Below are 22,074 nucleotides of genomic sequence, written 5' to 3' on the forward strand. Positions count from 1 at the left end.
GTTGCACTATTTTTTGGATGTTTAACCAAAGCTCCCTCGGTATTGCTGAGAAAAGAGACGTATCGAAGCTTTTCATCTTGCAATCATCAGGACACTTCACAAGAATATCAATATAAGGGGAAAACAACAATTTATATTGGTTTTTTTTTCATTCGTGGGATGTGGGCATCGCTGCCTAGGCCAGCATTTATTGCTCATCCCTAATTGCCCTTGTTCAGAGGGCATTTAAGAGTCAATCACATTGCAGTGGGTCTGGAGTCATACATAGGCCAGATCAGGTAAGGATGGCAAATTTCCTTCCCTAAAGGACATTAGTGAACCAGATGGGTTCTTACAACAATCAGCAATGGTTTCATAAAAATTTCAAGGGTGAAATTTTGAAGTGGGTGCAGGAGCAGAAAGACCTGGGTGTATATGTGCATAGATCATTGAAGGTGGCAGGACAGGTGGAGAAAATTAGTAAAGCATACAGTATCCTGGGCTTTATTAATAGGAGCATAGAGTACAAGAGCAGGGAGATTATGCTGAATTTATATAACACACTCGTTAGACCTCAGCTGCAGTATTGTGTACAGTTCTGGGCGCCACATTATAGGAACGATGTGAACACATTGGAGAGAGTGCAGAAGAGGTTTACAAGAATGGTTCAAGGGATGAGAAACTTCAGCTATGATGATAGATTGGAGGGGTTGGGACTGTTCTCCTTGGAGAGAAGAAGGCTGAGAGGAGATTTGATAGAGATGTTCAAAATCATGAGGGGGCTGAACAGAGTAGATAGGGAGAAGCTGTTCCCATTCGTAAAAGGATCAAGAATGAGAGGGCACAGATTTAAAGTGATTTCCAAAAGAAGCAAGTGTGATGTGTGAAAAAACGTTTTCACACAGCGAGTGGTTCGGGTCTGGAATGCGCTGTCTGGAATTGTGGTGGAGGCAGATTCAATTGAGGCATTCAAGAGGGCATTGGATGATTACTTGAATAGAAACAATGTGCAGGGGTACAGGGAAAAGGCTGGGCTCAAATGTTCATTTGGAGAGCCAGTGCAGACATGATGGGCCGTATGGCCTCCTTCTGTGCCGTTAAGATTCTGGGATTTTTCAGGCCGAAAGTGACAGCCTTAGACCCATTCTTGAGTTTGTGTGATATTCAGCACGAAATGATCTGATCAGGGTAGCCATTATCCCGCAGGGTGCCTCTGATGTGCCCTGTTTCAGCATCATGCTTGCATGGTGAGCAAATGACTCGGGCCCTATTTACAAGATTGCCGATAAGACCAATCTTATAGTGTGTGGAACTGTATGAATCCCAATGTGTATATTGACCAATGAAGGGAGGATTGTGGTAGACCGTGGTAGAGAACCCCCTGGCAGATTTCTCAACTAGTACATCAAGGAAGGGGAGTTCATTTGACTGCCCCATTACAAAGGTGAATTTGAGTGCAGGATGAAGCCCATTAAGACATGCAAGGAAACTATTACATGCAGCTGCAGATTTAAATATAGCAAACGTATCATCGACATTTCAGAAATATGCAAAGGGTAGGAGGTTGGGTGTCATTCCATCGAAGGCACATTTCTCATGGAACCCAACAAAGTATTTTGCGAGAGCTGAGCCTAGGGGGGATCCCATGGCAACACCGTCAATTTGGGCAAACATGGTGTCATTAAGACTGAACTTAATTGAGTGTGTTGCCAAGTTCATAAGTTCAATGAATACTGATTCACACAATGGTGGCGGGTCTAGATCACCATGATAAAGTGCTGCAGCACAAATATTAATGGCTTCCTTAAGTGGAACATTGATGAATAGGCTAGCAATGTCAAATGAGCACGTGGACACAGTATTGCTATCGATATGCAAGTCCTGTGTGGCTTTGCAAATGTGAAGGAATCCTTCACCGTGTATGTGGAAAACTTGGTTAAAACTGGTTTTAACAATTCACCCAACCATTTGACCAATTCATGTTGTGCAGAATCAGTCATAGGTAAGATGGGGCGTAAAGGGACATCACTTTTGTGTGTCTTGGAGAGCCCATACATACACAGACACAGTGAGCCGTGAGGATGAACCCTGTCATATATATCACATGGCAGCTCATCGCTCTTACACAAATCTAGCAAGCGTTTTTTTTTAGCTTACTTTCAAGCAAGGCTGTCCAGTCATGTTGAGCGACAGGTCCAATGAATACAAATTTGGACCTGTCATCAAGAATGGTCTGCGTTTTTTTGAAATAGTCGCGCTTGTTAAGGATGACTATTCCCATCCCTTTATCAGATTTACTGATGTAGTATGTCTGGGTTGGTCTTCAGGCCTCGCAATGCTTAAGACATTTGCGTTGAATATGAAAGTTAGGCAGGTCGTTCAGAACCCCACAATTTGCGTGTGCTAGGTCAGCTAGGCAAATTCTCAAGGATTCAGCGTCTTCAGTGAACACTGGTTTGTGGCCGGACAGTTGGGGGTAGAGGAGTTCAAACTCAGCAAATACCTCTTCCCGTTTGATTTAGGATGAAGGCACACCTTCAGAATCCACTTGCAACCTATCAGCCCTCCCTTCACATACAGTATAAATTGTGGTTTGTCCTTATATTGGTATTCTTGCCAAGTGTCCTGGTGATGATGAACAGCTTTGACATATCTCTTTTTTTCAGCAATGTCCCCTCTGCCTTTTCAGGTTGATGTAAAAGATCTCATTGCATTATTTGAAGAAGAGCAGGGGAGTTCTCACCCAATATCACCAAATAAATGGATTATCTGGTCATGGTCACATGGCTATTTGTGGGAACTTGTACACAAATTGCTTTTCATGTTTCCTACATTTTAAAAGTACATCATTGGCTGTAAAATGCTTTGGGACATCTTGAGGTCTTGAAAGAAGGTACAGAAACATAACACAAGAATTAGGAGTAGTAGACCATTCGGCCCCTCCAGCCTGCTCCACCATTCGATAAGATCATGCTTGATCTGACTGTGGCCTCAACTCCACTTTCCTGTATGTCCCCATAACCTTTGACTCCCTTGCCTATCAAAAATCTAACTCAGCCTTGAATATATTCAATGATCCAGCCTCCACTGCTCTCTGAGGAACAGAATTCCACAAACGACCCTCTGAGAGAAAAAAATTCTTCTCATCTCAGCCTTAAATGGGAGACCCATTATTCTGAAACTGTGCCCCCTAATTCTAAAACCCCACAAAGGGAAACATCCTTTCAGCATCCACCCTGTCAAGTCACCTCAGAATCTTATATGTTGCAATAATATCACCTCATTCGTCTAAACTCTAATGGGTATAGCCCAACCTGCTCAACCATTCCTCAAGACAACCCACTCATCCTAGGAATCAGTTAAGTGAACCTTCTCTGAACTGCTTCCAATGCAATTATATCCTTTCTTAAGACAGGCGACCAAAATAGTACTCTAGATGAGGTCCACATAAGGCCCGTACAGCTGCAGAAACAATTCCCTACTTTTATACCCGATTCCCCTTGCAATAAATACTAACATTCAATTTGTCTCCCTAACACTTGTACCTGCATACTAATTTTTTGTGATTCAGGACACCCAGATACCTCTGTATCATTGAGTTCTGCAATCCCATTCCATTTAAATAATATACTGTGTTTCTATTCTTCCTGCCAAAATGGACAAGTTCACATTTTCCCAATTATATTCCAAATACTGCCCGCTCATTTAACCTACCTAAATCCCTTGTACACCCTTTGTGTCCTTTTAACAACTTAGTTGTCAAAAGGACATAGGGTCGGAGTGGTATTGTCACTGAGCTAGTAAACCAGAGACCTAGGGTAATGCTCTGGGGATCCAGGTTCGAATCCCGCTACAGCAGATGATGGAATTTGAATTCAATAAAAATCTGGAATTGGAAGTCTAAGATGACCATGGAACCATTGTCAATTGTTGTAAAAACCCATCTGATTCATTACGTCCTTTAGGGAAGGAAATCTGTCATCCTCACCTGGTCTGGCCTACATGTGACTCCAGACCCACAGCAACGTGGTTGACTCTTAAATGCCCTCTGAAATGGCCTAGCAAGCCCCTCAGTTGTAACAGACTGCTGCAAAGTCACAAAAAAAGGAATGAAACCGGACGGACCACCCAGCATCAACCCAAGCACCGGAAACGAGAACAGCAATTGCAGCCCTGTCCACCCTGCAAAGTCCTCCTTACTTACATCTGGGGGCCAGTGCCAAAATTGGGAGAGCCGTCTCACAGACTAGTCAAGCAACAGCCTGACATAGTCATCCTCATGGAATCATACCTTACAGATAATGTCTCAGACACCACCATCACCATCCCTGGGTATGTCCTGTCCCACCGGCAGGACAGACCCAGCAGATATGGCAGCACAGCGGTATACAGTCGGGAGGGAGTTGCCTTGGGAGCCCTCAACATCGACTTCGGATCCCATGAAGTCTCAAGGCATCAGGTCAAACATGGGCAACGAAACCTCCTGCTGATGACCACGTGCCGCCCTCCCTCAGCTGATGTAACAGTGCTCTCCATGTTGAACACCACTTGGAGGAAGCACTGAGGGTGGCAATGACGCAGAATGTACTCTGGGTAGAGGACACCACTACTGACCAAGCTAGCTGAGTCCTAAAGGACATAGCTGCTAGACTGGGGCTGCGGCAGGTGGTGAGGGAACCAAGAAGGAAAAACATACTTGACCTCAACTTCACCAACCTGCCTGCCGCAGATGCATCTGTCCATGACAGTATCGGTAGGAGTGACCAACGCAGAGTCGTTGTGGAGACGAAATCCCACCTTCACATTGAGGATACCCTCCATCGTGTTGTGTGACGTTACCACCGTGCTAAATGGGATCGATTTCAAACAGATCTAGTAACACAAGACCGGGCGTCCATGAGGTGCTGTGGGCCATCAGCAGCAGCAGAATTGTACTCAAACACAATATGTAACCTCATGGCCTAACATATCCCCCACTCTACCATTACCATCAAGCCAGGGGATCAACACTGCTTCAATGAAGAATGCAAGAGGGCAGGTGAGGAGCAGCACCAGGCATACCTAAAAATGAGGTGTCAACCTGGTGAAGCTATAACACAGGACTACTTGCGTGCCAACCAGCATAAGCAGCAAGTGATAGACAAAGCTAAGCGATTCCACAACCAACGGATCAGATCTAAGCTCTGCAGTCCTGCCACATCCAGTTGTGAATGATAGTGGACAATTAAACAGCTCACTGGAAAAGGAGGCTCAACAAATATCCCCATCCTCAATGATGGAGGAACCCAGCACAGCAGTGCAAAAGATAAGGCTGAAGCATTCGCAACAATCTTCAGCCAGAAGTGCTGAGTGGGTGATTCATCTCGGCCTCCTCCAGAGGATCCCCAGCATCACAGATGCCAGTCTTCAGCCAATTCAATTCACTCCACATGATATCAAGACACAGCTGAAGGCACTGGATACTGCAAATGCAATGGGCTCTGACAATATTCCGGCAATAGTACTGAAGACTTGTGCTCCAGAATTTGCCACACCCCTAGCCAAGCTATTCCAGTACAGCTACAACAGGCATGTACCCGGCTATATGGAAAATTGCCAAGGTATGTCCTGTACACAAAAAGCAGGACAAAATTATACCCAGCCAATTACTGCCCCATCATTCTACTCCCGATCATCAGTAAAGTAATGGAAGGGGTCATCAACAGTCCTATCAAGTAGACTTGCTTAGCAATAACCTGCTCACTGATGCCCAGTTTGGGTTCCACCAGGGCCACTCAGCTCCTGACCTCATTACAGCCTTGGTTCAAACAAGCACCCTAGGTGAGGTGAGAGTGACTGTCCTTAACATCAAGGCAGCATTTAACCGAGTGTGGCATCAAGGAGCCCTAGCAAAACTGGAATCAATGGGAATCAGGGGGAAGACTCTCTGCTGGAGTCATACCTAGCACAAAGGAAGATGGTTGTGGTTGTTGGAGGTCAGTCATCTCAGCTCCAGGACATCACTGCAGGAGTTCCTCAGGGTAGTGTCCTCAGCCCAACCATCTTCAGCTGCTTCATCAATGACCTTCCTTCCATCATAAGGTCAGAAGTAGAGATGTTCGCTGATGATTGCACAATGTTCAGCACCATTCGCAACTCCTCAGATACTGAAGCAGTCCATGTCCAAATGCAGCAAGAGCTGGACAATATCCAGGCTTGGGCTGACAAGTGGCAAGTAACATTCACGCTACACAAGTGTCAGGCAATGACCATCTCCAACAAGAGAGAATCCAAACATTACCCCTTGATGTTCAATGGCATTACCATCACTGAATCCCCCACTATCAACATCTTTGGGGTTACCATTGATGAGAAACTGAACTGGACTAGCCATATAAATACTGTGGCTACAAGAGCAGGTCAGAGGCTGGGAATCCTGCGACAAGTAACTCATCTCCTGATCCCCAAAGCCTGTCCACAATCTACAAGGCACAAGTCAGGAGTCCCCACTTGCCTGGATAAGTGCAGCTCCCACAACGCTCAAGAAGCTCGACACCATCCAGGACAAACCAGCCCTCTTGATTGTCACCACCGACGAACATTGGCAGCAGTGTGCACCATCTCCAAGATGCTCTGCAGGAATTCACCAAGGCTCCTTCAACAGCACCTTCCAAACCCACGACCATTACCATCTAGAAGGACAAGGACAGCAGATAGATGGGAACACCACCTCCTGGAAGCTCCCAAGTCATTCACCATCCTGACTTGGAAATATATCACCATTCCTTCACTGTCGCTCGGTCAAAATCCTGGAACTCCCTTCCTAACAGCAAAATAGATCTACCTACACCACATGGACTGCAGAGGTTCAAGAAAGCAGCACACCACCACCTTCTCAAGGGCAATAAATGCTGGCCCAGCCGGAAAAGCCCACATCCCATGAATGAATTTTAAAAAAGTTTCCTATTTCTCTTTGTGTCACTAGCAAATTTAGCAACCATACAGTAAGTCCCATCATCCAAATCATTGATATATATTGTAAATAATCAAGGCCCCCAGACTGATCCCTCTGGTACTCCAACAGTAACAGCTTGCCAACCCAGAAATTACCCATTTTTCTCTACTCTCTGCTTCCTGTTAGTGAACAAATCCTCTATCAATGTTAACCTGTTACCTCTGCACCATGAGTTCTTATTTTGTGTGGCACCTTATTGCGTGCCTTTTGGAAATCCAGGTACACTACATCTACAGATTCCTCTTTATCCACTTTGCTTGATACTTCCTCAAATAACTCTATTACTCACAAAACCATAAACAAAAACAGAAAATGCTGGAAAAACTCAGCTGGTCTGACAGCACCTGTGGAGAGAGAAACAGAGTTAACGTTTTGAGTCTGTATGACCCTTCTTCAGAGTTGTTAACCGTTAGTTCTAATAGTTTTCCCAGTAACTTTTCCCCAATGATTGTGATCTATTTAAGTTCATCCCTCCCTTTCATCTCTTGATTTTCAAGTATTCTTGGACATTTTGTGTCTTCTACAGTGAAGACAGACACAAAATACCTGCCCAAAACTTCTGCCATCTCCTCGTTCCCCATTACTAATTCCCCAGTCTCACCCTTTAAGGGACCAACATTCCCTTTAGTTACTCTTTTCCCTTTTAAACGTTTGAGGAAACTCCATTTTATATTTCTAGCTAGCTTTTTCTCATACTCCAATTTCTCCTTCGAAACACAAGTCTTTTCTCTTTAACAGTCTGACAACTCTTATATTGAACTGATCCATGCTGAACCTTTCCTGTACTCTACCTGGTTAGAGTTACTACTCAATTTCAAAGATGACCTCACCAACAGTAATCTGATTATTGGATTGAATACAGCTTTGCAAAGGGGAATCCCACTGGAAAGAGGATTCATCTTTATTTACATATAAGCAGCAATTAAATAGTATTACTCAACATAATATTATGCAAGAGTTACTGGATTGTGATGAGGATTGCAAACCCTTTCTTTTTCCAGGAACACTAGGAATAATTGCAGCGATTCTACTGTTTTCACAGCACAGACTTAAAAATCCATAGGGTAATTATTGTTTGGAACAGGATAAGGTCATTTAGCCCAACTGCAGATCTCTTTTCCCTGCATTAAACCTACGCATCTGTTCATGCACTCACTGACCACACCTGACAATCTTCTTCCTTCAGAAACACATCTATTTGCCCTTTAGCTCTATGTTTTCTTGCCAGCTTCAATCTCCTGCCCTGATAACTTATCCCACAACCTGGCTACCATTTGGCTGAATACTTCAACGCAAATTTTCTTCATTCTTAAATCCTTTAACAATCGTCACCTAGGATTTGAACAACATAGAACAATATGTACAGATCAACTTTGTGAAGATTAAGAAAACAATGAACAATCAGCTTATCTCAAAGTTATCTCAACTTTCTGAATATTTCCTCAGATATTTATTTCTCCTCTCAGTGAGACTGTTCCAACGATTAGGTTCCTGGAACTGTAAAAGAAAGACTTGCATCTACATGGAGCTTTTCACCACCTCAGGATGCCCAAACAGTTTTACTGTCACTGACATATAGTCACCGAGGGAATATGGGAACTGCAGCAACCAATCTGCACACAGCAAGATCCCACAGACAGTGATTATAAATGACCAGCTAATCTGTTTCAGTTAGGCTGATTGGGTATACCGGGGAGAACTCACCTGTTCTTTGACCAATAGGAGCATTTTATTTTTTACATTCACATCAGAGAGCAGACATGTCCTCGATTTAACAACTCACCCAAAGGATGGCACCTCCAACAGCATAGCACTCCCTGAGTACCAACCCTCTATCAATGCAGCACCCCCTCAGTACTGACCTTTCGACAATGCAGCGCCCCCTCAGTACTGACCCTTTGACAGTGCAGCACTCCCACAGTACTGACCCTCCATTAGTGCAGTAACCCCTCAGTACCAACCCTCTGCCAGTGCAGTGCCCCCAGTACCGACCCTCCATCAGTGCTGCACCCCCTCAGTACTGACCCTTCAACAGTGCAGCGCTCCCTCAGTTCTGACCTTCCAACAGTGCAGCGCTCCCTCAGTACTGAATCTCCGACAGTGCTGCGCTCCCTCGGTACTGATCCTCCGACAGTGCAGCGTTCCCTCAGTACTAACCCTCTGACAGTGCAGCACTCCCTCAGTACTGATCCTCTGATAGTTCCGCACTCCCTCAGTACTGACCCTTCGACTGTGCAGCACGCCCTCTGTATTGACCCTCCGAATGTGCAGCACTCCCTCTGTATTGACCCTCCGAATGTGCAGCACTCCCTCAGTATGGACCCTCTGACAGTGCAGCACTCCCTCAGTATGGACCCTCTGACAGTGCAGCACTCCCTCAGTATTGACCCTCCGAATGTGCAGCACTCCCTCGGTATTGACCCTCCGAATGTGCAACACTCCCTCAGTATGGACCCTCTGACAGTGCAGCACTCCCTCAGTATGGATCCTCTGACAGTGCAGCACTCCCTCGGTATGGACCCTCCGACTGTGCAGCACTCCCTCTGTATTGACCCTCCGACTGTGCAGCACTCCCTCTGTATTGACCCTCCGAATGTGCAGCACTCCCTCGGTATTGACCCTCCGAATGTGCAGCACTCCCTCGGTATGGACCCTCCGAATGTGCAGCACTCCCTCGGTATGGACCCTCCGACTGTGCAGCACTCCCTCTGTATTGACCTTCCGAAGTGCAGCACTCCCTCAGTACTTCACTGGATTACGCCACAGTGCTTCACATGAGATCCAAAAATCACTTAATAGAGCAACAGTACAAGATCCTTTAACGTTAAACCACAATTAGGTGGGATCGAAAGCGGAGAAATGGAGACTGGCAAAAGAAGAAAATGAGTAAGAAAAGGAGTACCTGAGAATGCTCCTGGAAACTAAATATGAAATCAAAGCGATGATTGATTATTTTGTTTTCCCCTCCACTCCCACAACCCCACATTCACCCGTAGCCCAACTCTCTGGTTTGTCGGAAAGTGAATTTATTCCTTGTCAAAATAGCCGGTGAGTGCCAGCTGAGAGAGCGAGCTGCTCAGTACACACACTGCTGTCTGCTGATAACAGCTCAGGCTCTGTCTGCTCCTGGCAGATAAAGCTGAGCCCTGGCATTAGCTGTTCCCTATCTGTCTTCTGCAGTCAATATTAATACAGGTTGACAAAGACATGCTCCTGATAATATAACTACAGAACCAGGGAAGTTATTCTGTGGAGTTTATTAATATTCCTGACAGTCCACAAACCCATCCAACTCAGGCACTTTCTAGCTGCCGTTTCCCTTCAATAATTGTCTCATTGGTTCTTTATTGCTTTTATACATTTGTTTCATTTGAACAAAAAGAGGTTTTAAAAAATATTTTCACCATGAAGGAGTGAGTGGCTGATGGTTTTTCAACTGTCATAGAAAGCACAAGTCCTGGGGTTGAAAATGAAACATCTAATCCCAAAAGTGTGTTTTCATAATGTTTTCAAGAAAAATGTTTCCAATTTTCTCCCTTCCTTGCAGTGTCATCACTGGCTGGGGTACACATTTCAAGAATGCCAACCACCTTCAGCAGCTCACCCAGGGGTTGAAATGGACAGCAGTGTCCTACATGGTTCTGTGGGAACAACCTGACTTTCATTTATATAGCTCCCTGAACAACCTCAGGACACCCTGAAGCACTTTACAGCCAATGAAGAGATCTTCTAATGTAGGATATGCAGCAGCCAATTTGTACACAGCAAGCTCCCACAAACAGCAATGTGATAATGACCGCATCATCTGTTTGAGTGATGTTAATGATGTGGGTACCTGTACAAGATAGATGGGTTGCACCTTAGCAGAACCAGGACTAACATGGGGAGCTGGTGGCACAGTGGTATTGCCGCTGGGCTTGTAACCCAGGGTAATGCTCTGGGGACCTGGGTTCAAATCCCCATCAATAACAATCTGGAATTAAAAGTTTAATGATGACCATGAAACCATTGCCGATTGTCATAAACACCCACCTGGTTCACTAATGCACTCTAGGGAAGGAATCTGCTGCCCTTACCTGGTCTGGCCTACATGTGACTCCAGACCCACATGTGGTTGACTCTGAAATGCCCTCTGAAATGGCCCAGCAAGCCACTCAATTGTAAGCTAATAAAAAGGAATGAAGCTGGATTCACCACTCAGCACCAGAAACAACAACAACAACAAACTCAGCCCTGTCGACCTTGCAAAGCCCTGCTTACTAACATCTGGGGGCTAGTGCCAAAATTGGGAGAACTGTCTCACTGACAAGTCTAGCGACAGCCTAACATGGTCATACTCACGGAATCACACCACTGGAAGTCTCATGGCATCAGGTCAAACACAGGCAAGGAAACCTTCTGCTGATTACCTTGTTCTGCCATCCCTCAGCTGATGAATCAGTGCTCCTCCATGTTGAACATCACTTGGAGGAAGCACTAAGGGTGGCAAGGGTGCAGAATGTTCTCTGGGTGGGGGAATCAACAAGAGAGAAAAAAATACTTGACATCATCTTCACCAACCTGCCTGTCGCAGATGCATCTGTCCATGACAGTATTGGTAGGAGTAACCACCGCACAGTCCTTGTGGAGACGATGTCCCGCCTTCATATTGAGGATACCCTCCATCGTGTTGTGTGGTACTATCTCCAATGCTAAATGGGATAGATTTTGAACAGATCTAGCAACTTAAGACTGGGCATCCATGAGGCGCTGTGGGCCATCAGCAGCAGCAGAATTGTAAACAACTGCAATCTGTAACCTCATGGCCTGGCATATCCCCCATTCAATTCACCCTGGTTCTGTGAAAAGTTCAGGAGGGCAGATGAGGAGCAGCACCAGGCATACCTAAAAATGGGGTGTCAACCTGGTGAAGCTATAACACAGGACTGCTTATGTGCCAAACAGCATAAGCAGCAAGTGATAGACAGAGCTAAGCGATTCCACAACCAATGGATCAGATCTAAGCTCTGCAGGCCTGCCACATCAGGTTGTGAATGGTGGTGGACAGTTAAACAACTCACTGGAGGCTCCACAAATATCCCCATCCTCAATGATGAATGAGCCCAGCGCATCAATGCAAAAGATAAGGCTGAAGCATTTGCTACAATCTTCAACCAGAAGTGTCAAGTGGATGATCGATCTCGGCCTCCACCAGAGATCCCCAGCATCACAGATGCCAGTCTTCAGCCAATCCGTTTCCCTCCAGGTGATATCAAGAAATAGCTGAAGGCACTGAATATTGCAAAAGCTATGTGCCCTGACAATATTCCAGCAAAATTACTGAAGACTTGTGCTCCAGAACTTGCCATGACCCTAACCAAGCTGTGCCAGTACAGCTACAACACTGCCATCTACCCGACTATGTGGAAAATTGCCCAGGTATGTCTTGTACACAAAAAGCAGGACAAATCCAACCCAGCCCCATCAGTCTACTCTTGATCATCAGTAAAGTGTTGGATGGGATCATCAACTGTGCTATCAAGCAGCACTTGCTTAGCAATAACCTGCTCACTGAAGCTCAGTTTGGGTTCTACCAGGATCACCCAGCTTCTGACCTCATTACAGACTTGGTTTAAACATGGGCAAAAGACCTGAACTCCAGAGGTGAGGTGAGAGTGACTGCCCTTGACATCAAGGCAGCATTTGACCATGTGTGACAGCAACTGGTGCAGAGTGGAATTACTGCAAGTTTGGTAAGTAAGGGAGTTCAGTAAAGAGGGGAGGGAGGTCCTTTATTCTTGTTCTTTTCTTCTTCTTTCTCTATCTTTCTCAGCCTCCAGGAGACCAGGAATTGAAATGCTGCACAAGAGGGCTGTTTTGAAAACATCCAAAAATGACAACACAGGAGAAACATAAGTTCATTGGTTGGTGAGAAACTGCTGTTAGGAAGGGTCTTCAGGTAGCTGAAAATTAGACAAACACATTCTTTTTAAAAGAATGGGTTACTTCGATTTCAGTAAGAAACAAGCAATGGAGAAGTCAAGTTAAGTCAAGGCCCCAGTAAAATAAAGAAGTATAAATAAACCAAAGTAAAGTAAAGTTAACGTAGGGAAATAAATGTAAGATATGGCAGGACAGCTCGGTCGTGTGGAATGCGTGTCTTGTCGTATGTGGGAAATTGTGGATGCAACTGGATGTCCTCGACGACCACATGTACAGGAAGTGTCACCAGCTGCAGAACGTTGAGCTACAGGTTTCGGAGCTTGAGTGGCGGCTGGAGTCACTGTGGCGCATCCGGAAGGCTGACAGCCACTTGGATAGCACGTTCAGAGCGGTGGTCACATTGCAGCTTAGGAGCCTGGAGGTATAAAGGGAATGGGTGACCACCAAGCAATCCAAGAGAACTAGGCAGGTAGTGCAGGAGTCCCCTGCGGTCCCGCTCACCAATCGGTTTTCCACTTTGGAAGCTGGTGTTGGTTCCATGGAGGAATGCAGTCAGAGCCAAGTTTGTGGTACCACAGGTGGCCCTGCTGTACAGGAGGGGAGGAAGAAGAGGGGAAGAGCAGTAGTGATAGGGGATTCATTAGTTAGGGGAGCAGACAGGTGTTTCTGTGGGCGTAGATATGACTCCAGGATGGTATGTTGTCTCCCTGGTGCCAGGGTCAAGGATGTCACGGAGCGGCTGCAGGACATTCTTCTGTCTGCAGAGGTCATGGTCTACGTTGGTACCAATGACTTAGGTACGAAAGGGGATGAGGTCCTGAAAGCAGATTTCAGGGAGCTAGGAAGATTGAAAAGCAGGACCTTTAAAGCAGTAATCTCAAGATTACTGCCAGTCCCATGTGCGAGTGCAGAAATGGGTGAACTGAGTGATTAAACATGTGGCTGGAAAGCTGGAGTAGGAGAGAGGGCATCAGATTTCTGGGGCATTGGGACCGATTCTGGGGAAGGTGGGACCTGTACAAGCCGGAAGGTCTACACCTGAACAGGACTGAGACGAATATCCTCGTAGGGAGCTTTGCTAGTCCTGTCGAGAGGGATTTAAACTAGACTGGCAGGGGGATGGGAACCTGAGGGCAAACTCAGAGCAAGGAACGGGAGATGGAGAATTAATGAGTGACTCTGAAAGACAGATGAAGCACAGGTTAAAAAGTGTACAGCACAGGAATTTGGCAGTGTTAAAAGTTATATGTGTAAATGCAAGGAGCTTAGTAAATAAAGCAGAGGAGCTGAGGGCACAGATGGACACATGGCAGCATAATATCATCGCTATAACGGAAACTTGGCTTAAAGAGGGGCAAAAATGGCAGCTCAACATCCCTGGATATAGAGCTTTCAGGCAGGATAGGGAGGGGGATAAAAAAGGTGGGGGGTGGAGCATTATTGGTTAAAGAAACAATTACAGCTGTGAGGAGAGATGACATACTAAATGAAGCATCAAATGAGGCCATATGGGTTGAGCTCAGAAATAAAAAAGGGGCAGCCACGCTGCTAGGAATGTACTATAGACCCCCAAATAGTGGAAGGGAGTTAGAAGAGCAAATATGGAGGCAGATTTCAAGTGCAAGAACAATAGGGCAGTAAAGGTTGGCGGCTTCAACTACCCCAATATCAATTGGGATATGAACAGTGTGAAGGGCACAGAGGGTGCAAAATTCTTGAAGTGCATTCAAGAGAACTTTTTCAGCCAGCACGTAACAAACCCTATGAGATGGGGCACAATTCTAAGTTTAGTCTTAGGAAATTAAGTTGTGCAAGTGGATGAAGTTGCAGTGGGTGATCATTTTGGAGATGGTGACCATAATACAGTTAGATTTAGCATCATTTGGAAAAGGACAAAGATAGAACAGGAGTAAAAGTTCTAAATTGGGGTAAGGCAATTTTTTTTTATGCATTCACGGGATGTGGGCTTCGCTGGCTGGACAGCCTTTATGGCCTTGACAAGATGGTGGTGAGCTGCCTTCTTGAACCGCTGCAGTCCATTTGGTGTGGGTACACCCACAGCACAAAGCTGTGAGTGAAGCTGGTGAAAGTGGACTGGATACAGCTACTAGGTATTAACTGTGAGATTCTATGGATACAGTGTAGACATGTCCATATCAGTGTCAGCTCAGATTGATAAAGACCAATATGCAGACTCTTACTAATACAGACCGATACACAAGCTCTCACTGATACAGACCAATACACAAGCTCTCACTGATACAGACCGATACACAAGCTCCCACTGATACAGACTGATACACAAGCTCTCACTGATACAGACCGATACACAAGCTCTCACTGATACAGACCGATACACAGACTCACACTGATATAGGCCGATTCACAGACTCTCACTGATACAGACCGATACACAGACTCTCACTGATACAGACCGATACACAGACTCACACTGATAAAGACCGGTACACAGACTCACACTGATAAAGACCGGTACACAGACTCACACTGATACAAACCGATACATAGACTCACACTGATATAGACCAATACACAGACTCACACTGAAACAGACCGATACACAGACTCACACTGATACAGATCGATACACAGACTCACACTGATACAGACCGATACACAGACTCACACTGATACAGACCGATACACTGACTCACACTGATACAGACCGATACACTGACTCACACTGATACAGACCGATACACTGACTCACACTGATACAGACCGATACACTGACTCACACTGATACAGACCGATACACTGACTCACACTGATACAGACCGATACACTGACTCACACTGATACAGACCGATACACTGACTCACACTGATACAGACCGATACACAGACTCACACTGATACAAACCGATACATAGACTCACACTGATATAGACCGATACACAGACCCACATTGAAACAGACCGATACACAGACTCACACTGATACAGACCGATACACAGACTCACACTGATACAGACTGATACACTGTCTCACACTGATGTAGACCGATACATAGGGTCATACTGATACAGATCGATACACAGACTCACACTGATACAGACTGATACACTGACTCACACTGACACAGACCAATACACTGACTCACACTGATACACTGACTCACACTGATACAGACTGATACAAAGGCTCGCAATGATGCAGACCGATACACAGGCTCGCAATGATGCAGACCGATACACGGGCTCTCACTGGTACAGACCAATACACGGCTCTCACTGGTACAGACCGATACACAGGTTCAGACTGATATAAACCGATACACAGGCTCAGACTGATACAAACCGATACACAGGCTCAGACTGATACAAACCGATACACAGGCTCAGACTGATACAAACCGATACACAGGCTCAGACTGATACAAACCGATACACAGGCTCAGACTGATACAAACCGATACACAGGCTCAGACTGATACAAACCGATACACGGGCTCAGACTGATACAAACCGATACACGGGCTCAGACTGATACAAACCGATACACGGGCTCAGACTGATACAAACCGATACACGGGCTCAGACTGATACAGACCGATACACGGGCTCACACTGATACAGACCAATACACAGGCTCATACTGATACAGACTGATACACAGGCTCAGACTGATATAGACCAATACACAGGCTCACACTGATACAGACCGATACACAGGCTCACACTGATACAGACCGATACACAGGCTCACACCGATACAGACCAATACACAGGGTCACACTGATACAGACCGATATATGGGCTCAGACTGATATAGACCCATACACAGGCTCACATTGATACAGACCGATATACAGACTCTCACTGATATAGACTGATACACAGGATCTCACTGTTATAGACTGAAACAGAGACTCACACTGATACGGACCGATACACAGGCTCAGACTGATACGGACCAATACACGGGCTCAGACTGATACAGACTGATACACAAGCTCACACTGATACAGATCTTTACAGAGACTCACACTGATACAGACCGATACACAAGCTCACACTGATACAGACCTTTACACAGACTCACACTGATACAGACCGATACACAGACTCTCACTGATACAGACCGATACACAGACTCTCACTGATACAGACCTTTACACAGACTCACACTGATACAGACCGATACACAGACTCTCACTGATACAGACCGATACACAGACTCACACTAATACAGACCAATACACAGACTCACACTGATACAGACCGATACACAGACTCACACTGATACAGACCGATACACAGGCTCAGTGTGATCACAGTTCTCACTGATACAGCACCTGAATGAACTCTCAACACGTTATTTACAGAGAGTTTGATAATGACCCAATTGCGCATATGAACATGTGAAATAGGAGGAGAAGTAGGCCATTCAGCCCCTCAAGCCTGCTCTGCCATTCAATAAGATCATGGCTGATCTGTTTGTGTTTCGAGTTCCACATTCCCATCTGCCCCCGATAACCTTTGATTCCCTTGCCTAACAAAAATCTATCTACCTCTGCCTTACAAATATTCAATGACCTCGCATCAAGCACCTTCTGAGGTAGAGAATTCCAAAGTCACACAACCCTCTGAGAGAAAAAAATTTCTCCTCATCTCTGTCCTAAAAGAGCGACACCTAATTTTAAAACAGTGCCCCCAAGATCTGGACTCACCTACAAGAGGAAATATCCTTTCGATGTCCACCTTGTCAAGACCGTTCAGGATGTTATATTTGTACTGTATATTTGTGCTGTTATGACCAGAATGGGAGAGGAGCACAGCTGATCTTGCCCCACTACTCTACAGGTCACAGCATTAGCTTAAATGTTCAATTTACTCATCAAAATGGCCAATTATTTACCCTCACTAACCACAATTAGAGACTTCAACCAGGCTCCTTTAAATAAATTACAAACTTATTAGTTTATTATAAACCAGTCTTGTTGAATAGAAAGGCAAAGCTTATCAACATATAGTATGAAATATAAAATTATACTAATTACTCTTTCAAGGTACCTAAGTCACACACACACACACTCTCACAAAATGAAATAAAAATAGAAATGGAGGAATTCTGCCAAAGGTTAAAAGTCAATGGTTCAAGGGCAAAGGATGGATGGTGGAGCTCTTCACAGAATCTTTTCAGTGCAGAAGGAGGCCATTCAGCCCATCGAGTCTGCATTGGCTATCAGAAGGAGCCACTCCCTTGCCTTATCCCCATAACCTTGCACATTCTCTCGTTTCAGGTAGCAATCCAATTCCCTTTTGAATACCTCAATCGAACCTGCCTCCACCACCCTTTTAGGAAGTTTATTCCTGTCTCCAACCACCTTCTGGGTGAAAAATGTTTTCCTCACATCACATTTACTCTGTTTGCCAATTATTTTGAATCTGTACCCTCTAGTTCTTGATGCTCTTGAGTGAAAACAGTTTCTCACTATTTATCCTGTCCATATCCCTCAGGATCTTGAATATCTCTATCAAGCCTCCTCTCAGCCTCTCCTCCAAGGAAAACAGTCACAAGCTCTCCAATCTATCCTCATAGCTACAGTTATTCATCCTGGGAATCATTCTTGTGAATCTCCTCTGTACTCTCACCAATGGCTTCACATCCTTCTTCAAGTATGGAGCCCAGAACTGGACACAGTACTCCAGATGAGGCCTAACTAATGCCTTATACAAGTTCAACATGACTGCCTTACTCTTGTACTCAATGTCCCTATTAATAAAGCCTAAGATGTTATATGCTTTATTAACAGCTCTCTCAATATGCCCTGACATCTTTAGTGACTTATGTATGTACACACCAAGGTCTCTCTGTTCCTGCACCTCCTTTAGCGCCTCTCCCTTTATTTTACACTGTCTCACCATAGCTTTCCTGCCAAAACGAATCACCTCACACTTCTCTGCATTGAACTTCATCTGCCATCTGTCTGCCCAAACTGTCAACATGTCTATGTCCTTTTGAAGTTCAAGACTATCCCTATCACAGTTGACAACGTTTCCAATCTTCGTTTCATTTGCAAATTTTGAAATCATGTCCTACACGCCATAGTCTATGTCATTAATATATATCAAGAAGAGCAAGTGTCCCAACACTGACCCCTGGGGAACTCAACTACAAACCTTCCTCCAACCTGAAAAACAACCATTTATCACTACTCTCTGTTTCCTGTCACTCAGCCAATTTCTTATCCAAGTGCCTACTTTCTCTTTTATTCCATGACCTAAAATTCTGGTCACAAGTCTGTTGTGTGGCCCTGTATCAAATGCCTTTTGAAAATCCATATACATCACATCAACAACATTTCCCTTATCAACCTTCTTTGTTACCTCTTCAAAAATTTCCAGAAAGTTAGCTAAACGTGATTTTCCCTTAATGAATCCATGCTGGCTTTCCTTAATTATCCTGCACTTGTCTAAGTGATTATTGATTTTATTCGGTACTATAGTTTCCAGAGGCTTCCTTACCACTGAGGTCAAACTGACTGGTCTGTAGTTATCAGCTTTATCCTTACAACCCTTTGTGAACAAGGGTGTAACATTTGCAATTCTCCAGTCCTCTGGCACCTCCCCTGTGTCTAAGGAAGACTGGAAGATTATCACTAGTGTCTCTGCAATTTCCACTCTCACTTCCCTCAGTACCCTTGGATACATCTCATCCAGTCCTGGTGCCTTATTTATTTTAAGTAAGGATAGCCTTTCCAACACTTCCTTCCTCTTGATTGTAAATTCTTCTAGCGTACCAATTACCTCCTCTCTCACCTCGGCCTGGGTAGGATCCTCTTCCTTTGTGAAGACAGATGCAAAGTACTCATTCAACACCTCCAATATTTCTCCAGCCTTCACATGCAAGTCCGCTTTTTTGTCCCTAATTAGCCCGACACTTTGTTTACCACCCTTTTACTATTCACATGCTTATAGATGACCTTGGGATTCCCTTTTATGTTTGCTGCCAGTCTCTTTTCATGCTCTCTCCTTGCTTTCCTTATTAGTTTCTTCACTTCCTCTCTGGTCCTTCTATATTCAGCCTGATTCTCCATTGTATTTACTATCTGATATCTGTCATACGCACACTTCTTTCTTTTCATCTTTACCTCTTTCTCTCTCATCATCCAGGGCGCTCTGGATTTATTTGTCCTACCTTTCCCTTCTAGGGAATATACTTGACGTTGCTTGCAATACTTTTTCTTTGAAAGTGGCCCATTGTTCAGCCACAATCTTTTCTACCAACATTTGATTCCAACTCAGTCAACTCAAGTGCATTCTCATCCCATCGAAGTTGGCTTTCCCCCAGTTAATTATCCCTGCTCTGGATTGTTCTTTGTCCTTTTTCATGACTAACCAAAGCTTTGTGATACAATGGTCACTGTCTCCTAGATGCTCTCCCACTGATATTTGATCCACTTGGACCAGCTCATTCCCCAGAACCAGGTCCAACAGGGCTTGTCCCCTCGATGGACTGGAAACATGCTGCTGCAGAAAATTATCATGAGCACATTCCAAGAACTCTCGCCCCTCTTGTCCCTTTGTACTATTCCTATCCCAGTCTATATTTGCATAATTAAAGCCCCCCATTATGATTACTCTATGATTCTTGCATCTCTCCGTAATTTCTTTGTAAATTTGTTTCTCCTCATCCCTTCCACTAGTTGGTGGTAGATATATTACACCAATCAATGTTATTGCATCTTTCCCATTCCTTGCCTCCAGCCAAGAGATTCCATTCTTGACCCCTCTGGAACATCCTCTCCAGTACTGTAATGCCATCTTTAATCAATACTGCCACTCCCTGCCCTTCTTTGAGCCAGGTCTCTGTTATAGCAATAATATCATAATTCCAGTTGTTAACCTGTGCCTGCAGTTCACCAATCTTATTAACCACACACTGTGCATTCACATATATGCACTTTAGCCCTGATTTAGTCTTTTTCACTCTCTCCCTTATTCTGGTCCTTGCCTTACTATTGCCAACTCTAATTCTATCAAACTCTCCATGTATTCTATCTCCCTTGATACTACTCTCTGAATTATCCTCATTATCAGTTAATACCTCACTATTTCCCACTGCCAGTTTTTCTCCTCTGCACTCTGAATTTCCCCTCAGGTCCCCATCTCCCTGCCAATCCAGTTTAAACCCTTCCTAATAGCACTATCAAACCTCCCCATGAGGCCATTTGTCCAGTCCTGTTAAGGTGTAACCCAAACTTCTTAGAAACATAGAAACTAGGTGCAGAAGTAGGCCACTCGGCCCCTCGAGCCTGCTGCGCCATTCATTATGATCATGGCTGATCATCCAACTCAATAGCCTGCTCCCACTTTCTCCCCATACCCTTTGATCCCTTTCGCCCCATGAGCTTTATCTAACTCCTTCTTGAAAATATACAATGTTTTGGCTTCAACTACTTTCTGTGGTAACGAATTCCACAGGCTCACCACTCTCTGGGTGAAGAAATTTCTCCTCATCTCAGTCCTAAATGGTCAATCCCGCATCCTCAGACTGTGACCCCTGGTTCTGGACTCCCCCACCATCGGGAACATCCTTCCTGCATCTACCCTGTCTAGTCCTGTTAGAATTTTATAGGTTTCTACGAGATCCCCTCTCATTCTTCTGAACTCCAGCGAATATAATCCTAATCGACTCAATCTCTCCTCATATGTCAGTCCCGCCATCCCAGGAATCAGTTGGGTAAACCTTCGCTGCACTCCCTCTATAGCAAGTACATCTTCCTCAGATAAGGAGACCAAAACTACTCACTATATTCCAGGTGTGGTCTCACCAAGGCCCTGTACAATTGTAGCAAGACATCCCTGTTCCTGTACTCGAATCCTCTGGCTATGAAGGCCAACATACCATTTGCCTTCTTTACCACCTGCTGCATCTGCATGCTTACTTTCAGCGACTGGTGTACAAGGACACCCAGGTCTCATTGCAAAGGTCCCATCTGCCCCAGAACCAATACCAATGCCTTTCTACTCCATTTCTCCAGCAGTGTGTTGAACTGCTCAATTTTCTTATTCTTATGCTCACTGGCACATGGCACTGGGAGTAATCCTGAGATTACTGCTCTTGAGGCCCTGCTTTTTAATTCCCTTCCTAACTCCCTAAAATCTGCTTTCAGGACCTCATCAGTCCTAATATGGACCAGGACCTCTGGCT

The 22,074-nt window shown here is 44.9% G+C and overlaps 1 protein-coding gene across 10 annotated transcripts in view; it reads right to left on the bottom strand.

Moving 5' to 3' along the window:
• LOC121279942 (protein CBFA2T1-like) overlaps positions 1-22,074 on the bottom strand; it is a 191,811-nt gene that overhangs the window by 157,852 nt on the left and 11,885 nt on the right. Inside the window, exon 1 of one of the 10 annotated variants that reach the window (XM_041191524.1) lies at positions 9,876-9,970. The exons of 8 other annotated variants lie outside the window; for them this stretch is intronic. The gene's annotated coding sequence lies outside the window, so the exon portion shown is untranslated. Of the gene's footprint in view, positions 1-9,875; positions 9,971-22,074 lie in introns of those variants that run through there. One more of the 10 variants, XM_041191525.1, reaches the window with a different exon arrangement.

The sequence above is a fragment of the Carcharodon carcharias genome, chromosome 7, assembly GCF_017639515.1.
Source record: "Carcharodon carcharias isolate sCarCar2 chromosome 7, sCarCar2.pri, whole genome shotgun sequence".
NCBI classification, from domain to species: domain Eukaryota; kingdom Metazoa; phylum Chordata; class Chondrichthyes; order Lamniformes; family Lamnidae; genus Carcharodon; species Carcharodon carcharias.